Consider the following 12,480-nt stretch of genomic DNA (forward strand, 5'->3'; position numbering starts at 1 on the left):
ACCGGCTGATGCCGTTCCGGCTGTGCCTGTGACTGTCGACATTCAAGTTGGCAGCGTGGAAAACGGAGAGCTCTGGCAACCCTACTACACTATGGCCCCATTGTACAAGTCCTGCGCATCGTCCACGACATCACCTTTCCACCTGGATAAAAACGGACTGCAGCGGCCTGCGCCTTCCAGTGGGCGTGGGAACAGCGTCATCATGCGGCTGCTTCAGGGCATGCGTTTCTTCATGCAGATAACGGCAATCCTTCAACTCAGCGCGGGACCTATGAAACCGGCTGATGCCGTTCCGGCTGTGCCTGTGACTGTCGACATTCAAGTTGGCAGCGTGGAAAACGGAGAGCTCTGGCAACCCTACTACACTATGGCTCCATTGTACAAGTCCTGCGCATCGTCCACGACATCACCTTTCCACCTGGATAAAAACGGACTGCAGCGGCCTGCGCCTTCCAGTGGGCGTGGGAACAGCGTCATCATGCGGCTGCTTCAGGGCATGCGTTTCTTCATGCAGATAACGGCAATCCTTCAACTCAGCGCGGTACCTATGACACCGGCTGATGCCGTTCCGGCTGTGCCTGTGACTGTCGACATTCAAGTTGGCAGCGTGGAAAACGGAGAGCTCTGGCAACCCTACTACACTATGGCTCCATTGTACAAGTCCTGCGCATCGTCCACGACATCACCTTTCCACCTGGATAAAAACGGACTGCAGCGGCCTGCGCCTTCCAGTGGGCGTGGGAACAGCGTCATCATGCGGCTGCTTCAGGGCATGCGTTTCTTCATGCAGGTTGGTAACAACTATTCCATGTTTGCTAAGAAATCGAGCAATATGTGCCTGCTGCTGTTCCCACGCCCGGGAGTGCTGTTGATTTTGCTCGCCCAGTGCGTCGATGTTTCTAGTCAACTGCTTTTGTTTTAGGGGGACGTTGAGCTTAACCCCGGCCCTGGGTCGGGCTCTGGCGCTGCCACACGGTCCAAAGACAGCGCTGTTGATAATTCTCTGCAGAAACAACTCAACGACATGTTGACTCTGTTAGAAGAAGAAGAAGAAGAAGAAGAAGTTTATTCACATCACATTACATGATGCAGGAAGCCTGCAGAAAAAGCTGCCATAAGCCAGCTTGACAGGGCCGCAGGCCCCCTTTCATTGGCAGTTGGCGGAATGTCGTAAAGAAAAGTTTATACACAGCATATTTTATCACAACATGTAAAGAAAAAAAAAGTGAAAAAAAACAACATATTACAAGAAAAACGCTAAAACATATATACTGTTATCACATTTCAGTGTAACACGTACTCACATTTTTAATACATTCATGGGGAAATATTATAGACACAAAATCTCGTTTTACTTCGTTTTGAAAAGATCGCGCAGTGCTTTGAAAGTTATATTGTCGAGTTGGATATTTTTAGCTTGCAAACTGTTTAGTAATCGGGGTAACTTGTTTTGCAGCATTTGTAGACCGCATGTAGTTCTACTTGTGTTAACCTTCCATGGTTCAAAATGACGCGTCTGGTATGAAACTGCATTATTCTCTAGCTGAGCTATGTTCTGAATTGTACAATTGTTACATTTAGTTTCTTGTTTGAACAACTTGCAAAGCCGGTAGTCATAGGATTTTGTTACTGGAATTACATTGTATTTTTTAAATAATTCATGTGTGTGGTAGTGCATTGGTACGTTTTCGACAGCTCTTAAAAACTTTTTTTGGAGAATGAGCACTCTGTCTATATTAGATTTAGTAGTCGATGCCCATACCAAGTGACAATAATGAAATCTAGGGGAGAAAAGACCATTATAAATCAGCATCAGAATGTGGCGAGGGAATGCATGGCGATTTCGCGAAACAATGCCTACTATTTGTGATAGTTTTTTTGCAATATAATCTATGTGGGCATCCCATGACATTGTGTTTTGAAAAATGACACCCAGAGTTTTAAAACTAGACACAATCTCTACAGGAGTTGACCGTAGTGTAATTGTGTTTTGTGTGTCTATGTTTTTGTTCCTAGTATGATACAAAACTGCTTTAGTTTTATCAGCATTAATCTTCAAGCTATTTTTTTGGGTCCATTCATCAAGCTTAGCAAGCGCTACATTTGCTGCAGCTATTAGGTGATCACTTGATTCTCCTGTGAAAAACACGCTTGTATCATCCGCATAATTCACAAAAGTAGCGGATGGAGCGATACCGTAAACATCGTTCACGTACAAATTGAACAAAAAGGGGCCCAGGATGCTGCCTTGCGGCACACCCTGGGAAACATGAAGTGCATCTGATAAAGAATCACCAATGGCTACAATTTGAGTACGATGTTTAAGGTAGGATTCCATAAGAACACCGGCCTTTCCGCGAATGCCATAATGTTCTAACTTCCTAATAAGTATTGCGTGGCTGATAGTGTCGAATGCTTTCGAGAAGTCAACGTAAAGGCCCAAGACTAGCTTACCTTTCTCCAAACCACTTAAAATGTGTTCTTTCTGCGTCAAGAGGGCAAGTTCAGTGCTAAATCCTTTGCGGAAACCGAACTGGCTGCTAGCTAGCAATTTGTGCTTTTCTTGAAATGCTGTCAATCGGTTTAAAATAGCTTTTTCAAAGACTTTGGAAAAGACCGGGAGAATCGATATGGGCCGATAATTTCCCATATCATTTTTGTCACCTTTCTTATATAGCACGCTTACTCGAGCGACCTGCATTTTGGGCGGAAATATGGCCTGCTGAAAGCATAAATTAAGTACATGCATTAAGCATGGAGCAAGATAATGTGCAACGTGTTTGATTGGTTTTACCTGAATTCCATCTACGTCTTTGGCACTGCTATTTCTTAAATTCAGAATTATGCTTGCAGTTTCTGTTTCACTTACTGGAGTCAGAAACACCGAGTTATCATTACGCGGAAAGTTTGCTAGGTCATTGGAGCAAATGGCGGTGTTACCTTGAACAAAATGTTGGTTGAATGCGTTCGCGAGGGTTTCTCCTGTTAACTCAGCATCATGTCTTTTTATCTTACACACTTTTTCAGTTCCTATCTTGTAATTTAGCATCGAGTTCAGTCTACGCCAAACTGCATCCATTTGTCCTGCTGCAGGCATAAATACATTGTCTAGATATTCACGTCTGACTTTCTTTATATCTTTATCTAGACGATTACGGAAAGCTTTAAATTCTAGTAGTATTTTTTTGTCTTTGCTTTTGACAAATTGGTGGTACAAGTTATTCTTTTTTCTGATCCTCGCGGAAAGTTCTGCGTTAACCCATGGTTTTCGAATTTTTCTACCGTTCTTCCTTGCTACTAAAGGGAAACTCTCCTCATAGATTGGTTTCAGTATTTTCATGAATGTGTCATAAGCAACGTTCGCATCTTCGCTACCAAAAACTTGATCCCACGAAGTGCGTGAAACTTTGCTATAAAACTTGGAAAGGTTGCAGTGTGTCATATGTTGAACGAAATATGTATGTCGTGCTTTATTTTTGCTGAACTGACTTTTGGCGCACAAAAATATAGGCAAGTGATCACTGAGATCTGACGTAAGTACACCCGCTTTGATTCTACATGTGTCAATATTTGTAAGGAACACATCAATTAATGAGGATGAACTTTCTGTCACTCTCGTCGGCATATCAATAGTGTTCCTAATACCATGCGTGTTCAACAAAACAGAAAAGTTAGTTTGCAAAGAAGCATTCATCATATTTATGTTAATATCGCCACCAAATATAATACTATAACGATTAATATCAACAAAGGAGAACAGCGTTTCTAAGTAGTCAAAGAAAGGCGCCATCTTTCCATGTGGAGGGCGGTAACAAACTACCAACAAATTGTTGTGAACAAGAACAGATACAATTTCATAATCATCTGTAACGACGGAAAAATTTTCAAGCAGTTCATAGTCATACATTTTGTTTATCAAAATGCAAATTCCGCCACCCCTTCCAGAGGAGCGATTTAAGTAACAAGATTCATACCCAGCAAGTCTATAAACGTCGGTGCTGTCCGTTGACCATGTCTCAGTTAGCAATACACAATCTAGTGACTCATTTAGCTCATCAAGAAGTAAATCCAGACCTAATTTTTTATATTTGATTGATCTTATGTTCAGATGAAAGCATTTGAATGACTGCAAAAACGGTTTCCCTATGTGTTTCTGGAAGTCGTGCGGCAAAACGTAGGACGCCATATCCATGGGTCATCCGCCTTTAGGCAAGCTTCTCCAGGTCGCCAACGCTCGATACCAATTCGGCATTCAGTCCATCAGCCTTTCGTACCAGAATTCGGCCATTGCTATGCCACACGTATTTGTATTTCTTAACTTTTGCCCAGTTCTTAGCCTCGAACAACAGTGCACGGTGTTGTGTTTCTACCCCCCCCCCCCCCCCTTTAACTCCCTTTGTGTTATTTATTCACAAAGGAAAATTGGGTCACTGACCAAGTCAAGAAATGAAAAATGACGGTTCTCTTTGTGTGTTCCCGTCACACCTGTGTCCACTTCGGACCACGTGGGCCCGATCAAGCCGCTACCGTGAACAATCGCCAAGGTCGACAACCTCGCGACGACCATGGGAAGTGAGAAGCTTGGAATGCCCCTCCGAGCCTCAGCGGATTAGTGTGGCAGGGATGTCAAAGGCCATTGTCAGCCAAAACCCCAGCGAAATTCCTTGAACGGAGTGCAGCGGCGACGAAGGCAGGCGAGGCCCAGGAGCTATTGTCCGAGCAACCACCGTGAATGCGGAGGCGACCTGGCGGCGCCGTCACGCTGGCGGATAATTGAAGAATTCTGTGTCCCCGACTCGCGTTCTGGGCAATCGGCGGGGAGGCAAGTTCATTCCCCTGCTGAAAGACTTCAGGAGATTCCTTTCCCCGCGGGGCTGGATGAGTCAGCAATCTTCCCCTCTCTTCGACCCAGCTGCGACAGAGTGGACAAGCTCGCACCTGCCCAGCCGTGGGCGGTAACAAGGAGGTCCCCTTCGGTCCATCGGATTGGACAGTGCTCGTCGACCATTATTCCCCAGCCAGGGATCTGGGGAAACCGGACGATATTTAACTCGGCCGTGAGTGTGGCCGAGAAGCCTGCTAGCTCCAGTCGACTACGGTTGACGAAGACGTTCCCCTTCCACTGAGAGCCATTCTCAGTCCCACTCTATGTAAATAATGTAAATAATGTAAATACAGTTTTTTTTTCCTTCACTTCCCCTACTCCCCGTCTCCGGCCCACGTTTCCTTCCTCCTTCGGCACTGCGGCGGTGATCCTGGTACCCGATGCCTGGTGGGACACGCTTCTAGCATCGACAAATATATCAACTGGTTGGCAGCGGCGGGATCTTCCACGCTTGGTCCTGGCTTCAGCAGTGGTGAGCGCTTGACTTTCTTTAAGAATCTGCCAGGCTTGATAACTCTGGAAATTTATCACTTCCTGTAGATTGTTTTTCTGCACGTGCTCGCTTATGCATTTCACGTAGCAGCTTGTATTGAAAGTCCTCGTTCGGAAGTTGCCATGGATTTGAGCAAGCTAAAGAAGCCAGAGTTGATGTTGCTGTGTGAAAAGCTGGGTATTGAGGCCAGGAAGAGTCACAGAAAGCCGCAGCTGATTGAGGCTATTAAGGAATGTGGTGCTAAGGAGGGTGACAAAATTTGGGAGACCTGGGAAGTCATTCAGGAGGGAATCAAGAACGCTAAGGAGGAGGCCGACAGGGTTGAAAGGGAACGCAAGGAGAAGGCCGTTAGGGTTGAAAAAGAACGCAAGGAGGAGGCCGACAGGGTTGAAAAAGAGCGCCTTTGCCGCAAGGAAGCCGCTAAGAAGGAGGCTGACAGGATAGAAAAAGAACGCCTTTACCGCAGGGAAGCCGCTAAAAAGGAGGCTGACAGGATAGAAAAAGAACGCCTTTACCGCAAGGAAGCCGCTAAGGAAGAGGCTGACAGGATAGAAAAAGAACATCTTCGTCTCAAGGAAGCCGATGAAAGGCAACTTGCTTTAATGCGTTTGGAGTTGCAAAATTTACTGGCGAAGCGCGCCGAGAGGAATTCGACATTAAATCAGGAGGTTTCGGCGCGAAGTGAAATTAAAATCGTGAATGAAAACTGCGTGTCTTTGCCCATTGCCCGCGTCGCAAACGAGAGCCCGCTCGGGGTGCGTCTGACCGAGGCAGCCATCTCCCAAAACCTGCCTAAGCAGCATCACTCGATTTCCTCAAATCGCTCGGATATGCTGCCCAAAGAAAAGGGCCTTTGTTTTAGAGATAACGCTGCGCAGGTCCTTACCACTTCGAAGGCTCGTGAATTCGCAGCGCCCGCAGAGCACGTAGTTGAAGAGGGCAAACCTGACAGCGACTGTGGAGCTCCAAGCCAGAGCGCGGCGTTAGCTGAAAAGCGCGATGCCGCACAGATTGTCCTTGCAACCCAGATAGGCGTAGGCGCAGCGCAAAAAGGTAGTCCTCCAGAAAGCAGTCGCGCGCTGAAGGTGGCAACTGCAAGTTCTACTGTAAGCGAGGAATGCGCCTCATCGCTGCTTGGAAACAAAGATCAGTTCAGCGATAAGGGAACGACAGCCGCTCGCGACCGAACACCCGAAAACGAGTTATGCGTCAATGAAAACTGCGTGTCTTTGCCAATTGCCTGCGTCGCGATCGAGAGCCCGCTCGAGGTGCGTCTGACCGGGGCAGCCGTCTCCCAAAACCTGCCTAAGCAGCATCCCTCGATTTTCTCAAATCGCTTGGATATGCTGCCCCAAGAAAAAGGCCTTTGTTTTGGAGATAACGCTGCGAAGGTCCTTACCATTTCGAAGGCTCGTGAGGTCGCGGCGCCAGCAGAGCACGTGGTTGAAGAGGGCAAACCTGAACCTGTAAGCCCGAAGCCTATAAATTCTCACAGTGGTGAGCCAGAACCGGCTCTAGTAAAGACTGGCGATGAGACGAACGCCGGCGACTTAAGCTGTGACGGCTCCGCGTTACCTAATGACGAGCCAGCGCAGGACTTACTCACTTATTGCACAAGGGTAAAGAGTACCGACAGTAGTGCAGGCTATAGTGAGTCTTTCGAAGCAGGCGCAAGTGATGAGTTGGGGCTAGGTGAGAAACTGAAAACCAATCTTGTGTTACCCCACTCGGATGGCTTTCTCGAACTCCTTCGTGTGGACAGAGAAACGTTCACCGCTGAGCAAGAGAAAGACCAGACTCTACGCAACTTGAGTCACCAAAGTGACATAGGTGTGTCACGAAAGAACATACCTTTCCAACTCCGTTCTGGCCTGCTGTACCGCCAGTATAAGGATAGGAAAGGTATCCAACACGACCAACTTACTGCCCGCGTCGCGATCGAGAGCCCGCTCGAGCTGCGTCTGACCGAGGCAGCCGTCTCCCAAGACCTGCCTATGCAGCATCCCTCGATTTTCCCGAATCGCTTGGATAGGCTGCCCAAAGAAAAGGGCCTTAGTCTTGGAGATAACGCTGCACAGGTCCTCACCAGTTCGAAGGCTCCAGAATTCGCAGCGCCAGCAGAGCACGCGGGTGAAGAGGGCACACGTGGCCCTGTAAAGCTTATAAACTCTCACGGTAGTGAGCCAGAGCAGGCTGGATTACAAACTGATGATGAGGCGAACGCCAGCGACTTTACCTGTGACGGTTCAGCGTTTGCTAGTGACGCGCCACGCAAACCAACTGCGAGGGTTTCCACTGAGCGGCAGCGCACAGAGGTGGCCAAACGGGAAGAGTTAATTAAGGGGAAAGTGCGGCTCTTGTTGACTGCTCGACTGCAATCCGAACCGCGTAGCCGCCCCAATTTGGCACCTCGGTGCTCAAGAGTTCGCACCCGCCCCGTGGGAACACAAGCCAAGAGAACGCAACGCGCGAACCCGATCCGAGAGAGACGGATACGCTGGCACGGCATTCGCACTCGTCCGTTCCCTTCTCGCGTTCTGCTTTCTGAGCGTCAGCCAAACTTCAGAACCACGAGACTTGGACGAGGAACAGTTAAGGGTCCTAAGCTGAAATTCCTAGCCTTGTGTCCTGTTGCACCTGCTAGAGCAGCTATCGGACCTCGGCCGCGCAGGGGGCGGCTGAAGAATAGGAAGCAGTAAATTCCTCTGATCGCAACGCCGTTTGCAGACGGATTCGAGGAATAATCCCGTCTTTTGTTTCTTTTTGTTCATTTAACTCTCCTGTACAGAAATGCAAGCTGAAATTCCTAGCATTATGCAATGTCTCATCTGCTAAAGCAGCTGTCGGACCGCGGCCGCGCAAGGGGCAGATACGACGCATAATCTCATATTGAGTTTAATGCTTGTTTTTTGTCTTTTGTTCATATCACTCTCCTATGCGAAATGAGAGCGAAAATTTGGAGATTGGCATTGCGGGACTCAGTTTACATGCGTTGCAGTAAAGTGCGAGGTAATGGAAACGCTGATGGCCTCAGCCGAAGCTTTCCCGTGTAATGCCCTTTCCTGACTCCCCAGACGTTATTCCGCTATGCAAATTTGTATTTTGTTTTTGCTTTAGCGGGAATCATTTTTGTCTGTTTTGTATGTGTGTTCAGCAGCTCAACCTTCCCTTTGTGCTCTCACGGGCGGTGGCTTTCTGTGACATAAACCGTGCTACGGCACCCCCCCAAAATTTTAGAAAATTTTCCTCCCTTTTGGCTAAACAAGCTCTGTGTATTCTGGTTTGGTCAAACATGTCAACTTTCGGAGGAGGACGTAAATTTCACGCTACAGCTCATTTTCTCTAAAGAGATTTTGTTGACCGAAAACAGCTTGGCAGTTCTTGAAGTCAGTTTGGCGCTTTCTGCTTGTTGGGCTTTGGACTTTGCTGGTTGAGCTCGTTACAGCTGTCAACGAAGCAAGAAGAACCTTTGGGCCCAGCTGTGACCAAAGGCCGAACGGACACAACTCCAGGTCTCTGCGCGCAGCAGCGTTGGCTGCAACCACTACGAGACCTCTTCGGGCGGCGGACGTGCTGTTGTGTTTCTACCCCCCCCCCCCCCCTTTAACTCCCTTTGTGTTATTTATTCACAAAGGAAAATTGGGTCACTGACCAAGTCAAGAAATGAAAAATGACGGTTCTCTTTGTGTGTTCCCGTCACACCTGTGTCCACTTCGGACCACGTGGGCCCGATCAAGCCGCTACCGTGAACAATCGCCAAGGTCGACAACCTCGCGACGACCATGGGAAGTGAGAAGCTTGGAATGCCCCTCCGAGCCTCAGCGGATTAGTGTGGCAGGGATGTCAAAGGCCATTGTCAGCCAAAACCCCAGCGAAATTCCTTGAACGGAGTGCAGCGGCGACGAAGGCAGGCGAGGCCCAGGAGCTATTGTCCGAGCAACCACCGTGAATGCGGAGGCGACCTGGCGGCGCCGTCACGCTGGCGGATAATTGAAGAATTCTGTGTCCCCGACTCGCGTTCTGGGCAATCGGCGGGGAGGCAAGTTCATTCCCCTGCTGAAAGACTTCAGGAGATTCCTTTCCCCGCGGGGCTGGATGAGTCAGCAATCTTCCCCTCTCTTCGACCCAGCTGCGACAGAGTGGACAAGCTCGCACCTGCCCAGCCGTGGGCGGTAACAAGGAGGTCCCCTTCGGTCCATCGGATTGGACAGTGCTCGTCGACCATTATTCCCCAGCCAGGGATCTGGGGAAACCGGACGATATTTAACTCGGCCGTGAGTGTGGCCGAGAAGCCTGCTAGCTCCAGTCGACTACGGTTGACGAAGACGTTCCCCTTCCACTGAGAGCCATTCTCAGTCCCACTCTATGTAAATAATGTAAATAATGTAAATACAGTTTTTTTTTCCTTCACTTCCCCTACTCCCCGTCTCCGGCCCACGTTTCCTTCCTCCTTCGGCACTGCGGCGGTGATCCTGGTACCCGATGCCTGGTGGGACACGCTTCTAGCATCGACAAATATATCAACGGGTTCTTTTCGTTAGGTTTTCTAGCACGAAGATATTTCCCTCTGCTTCTTGCAGTTTCTTTCTGTTTTGCCACCACGCGTCCCTGTCAGCTTGCCTTGCGAAACGACAAATTATGCCTGGGATCTTATCTTTTTTTGCTGGCAGACGGTGAACTGCCACTACATCATTCTCTGAGAGTGTAGGAAGTTTAATTTGGGCAGTCAGTGCATTTATCTTATCCAACAGGTTTTCTTTATCAGTTTCTTGGATGCCATGAAATTCTAGGTTGAGGCGGCGGCTCCTCCATTCAAGGTCATCAATGTCATCTTTCAGTTGAGCGACATCATCATTCTGTGTTTCGACCTTTTCCACCCTCTTCCTTAGTTCTTTCACCTCGCGCTCGTTCCGCTCTGTGCGTGAAAGCAAATCATCGTACTGGTCGCTTAACAGCTGCAATGAGTCTTCGATACCGTCAATCGTTTCTTTAAGAGGCAGCAGCTGGTCAAGCTTATCACTAATTGCCATCATCCAGATCCTCAGATCCACGCTATCATCACTGGCGAGTTTTGCATCCTGCGTAGCCGGCGTGCGTGCTTTCGAGCGCCTACAGAAGATGCAGCGCCAGGCTTTACGGTATTCATCTCCCTTTGTTTTGAGCGTAGCATCGGTAATTCCGGCGCATTTCCCAGTGTGGTATCTGTGACCACACTCACTGCAGTCAATAGTGCCATCTGACGAAGTGCAATCTACAGAACACACAGAGCACTGCAAATGTGGGGGCATTGTCACAAAACGTCACACCTTGGCAGCAGCAGCAGCGATTGAAATGATACCTAAAACATTGATATGTGGACCTGACTTCCACTAACCTGCAAGATCACAATGAAGATGTGGCTTGAGATGCTGCTCGCTCGTCGGTGCCGCTGCTGCCAATGCGATCGGCCAGTCCAGTCTCGCTGTATTTGTAGCCTTCCGTCGATGTCAGCGCTCGGTGTTGGTCTTAGCGGCGTAGGAAGGCAGCTTCCAGGGTGATAGGCGTCGTTCTTGATCACCAGCGATGCGCATGTGCCCGAACAGTCAATGCAGCTCTGTATCTGCAAGATCACAATGAAGATGTGGCTTGAGATGCTGCTCGCTCGTCGGTGCCGCTGCTGCCAATGAAGGTGTTAATTCAAGGACCGCTAAAATGGAGTTAGAGCAATCACACTTAATAGCCTCTATTAATGAAATGAAACTAAATCAGGAATCTATGATTAGGAATATTGCCGATATTGACGCGAGACTGTCGGCGGTGGAATCTAAATCATCCGCCACTGATGCGGCCCACGGGGAATTGCGGATTTTGCGTGAGCTAGCCGGTCAGCTTGTCAATGAAAATAGCAAGTTACGTCTTGGACAGGCAGAGCTGGAAGACCGGCAGCGCAGGGAATATCTTCTGTTCTTCGGTGTACCCGACAGTTTGTCCGAAACATGGGATGAAACGGAAGAAAAGTTATTGAACCTTGTTTCAGGCTGCTTTGGTCCTGTTCTTACGAATGACATGTTTGAACGAGCACACAGGATTGGTGTGTTCTCAGAAGAAAAGAATCGTCCGATTGTTGTGAAGTTCCGGTCTTTCAAAACAAAACAACAAATCCTAGTGCTGTGTGCTAAACTTAAAGATAAAAAGGTCACTGTAAGTGAAGATTATTCTTTGCAGACACGTGTCGCTAGAACGAAGCTTGTGCAGTTCGCGAAGGATGCTGACTTTAAGTATAAGCTGAGGTATAACAAACTGTATTGTAACAACAAATGCTACGGCTATGACCCTATTCCCGATAGCGTTTTCGAGCTAGCTGGCCCACAGGGATCTTTAGTGGCCCCTTGTCGCGCTGCTTCTGGCTCGCCAAACGCTTCGCCATAGAGGTGCGGGAGGGGCAGTGGACGGGCGACTGGAGATAAGACAGCGCTTTCATTTCTTTTCACAAACATAAGAAGCATAATACCAAAGCGGGAAGATCTAAACTCTGTCATCGACTCATGTGATGCCGGTGTTGTATTGCTGACAGAAACGTGGCTCTCTGCAAAGATAGAGAGCAAGGAACTGTTTGATTGCAAGAAGCGCTACAATGTTTATCGTTCTGATAGCGGTGACAGAAGTGGAGGAGGTGTTTTAATAGCCATCGCCGATAATATTGTGTCTTCACCGATTAGTCTTTCTAGCACTTTAGAGTTGGTTTGGGTTGAACTTCGTGTTCATTTCAGGAAACTAATTCTGGGCATATGCTACCGTCCCCCGTCTTCGTGTGCAACTTTCGTTGAAGATTTGCATGATGCTGTTAACATGATCTCAGTACGTTATCCGGGTGCAGCAATCCTTCTTGCTGGTGACTTCAATTATCCCAGTATCGTGTGGGCTAATACGTCGCCGTATCCTCGCCCCTTTTCTACCGAATGCAACAACTTTTTGCGAACCTGTTTGGACTTTAACCTTTCGCAGCTAGTTACTAAGCCAACTCGAATCACGCCATCATCTTCCAATGTTTTAGACCTTGTGCTAACCAACGCGCCGGATCTTATCCCTTCAATCTCGTACTTACCTGGTCTTAGTGATCACA

The 12,480-nt window shown here is 48.3% G+C and overlaps 2 pseudogenes; one reads left to right on the forward strand and one right to left on the reverse strand.

Moving 5' to 3' along the window:
- The first annotated feature begins 385 nt into the window (after window positions 1–385).
- LOC149337689 (uncharacterized) lies at window positions 386–11,786 on the forward strand (annotated as a pseudogene).
- On the reverse strand, window positions 4,206–11,023 carry LOC149337690 (uncharacterized; annotated as a pseudogene).
- Window positions 11,787–12,480: the final 694 nt, after the last annotated feature.

The sequence above is a fragment of the Amblyomma mixtum genome, chromosome 7 (genome assembly GCF_055824585.1).
Source record: "Amblyomma mixtum isolate Tamu chromosome 7, ASM5582458v1, whole genome shotgun sequence".
NCBI lineage: Eukaryota > Metazoa > Arthropoda > Arachnida > Ixodida > Ixodidae > Amblyomma > Amblyomma mixtum.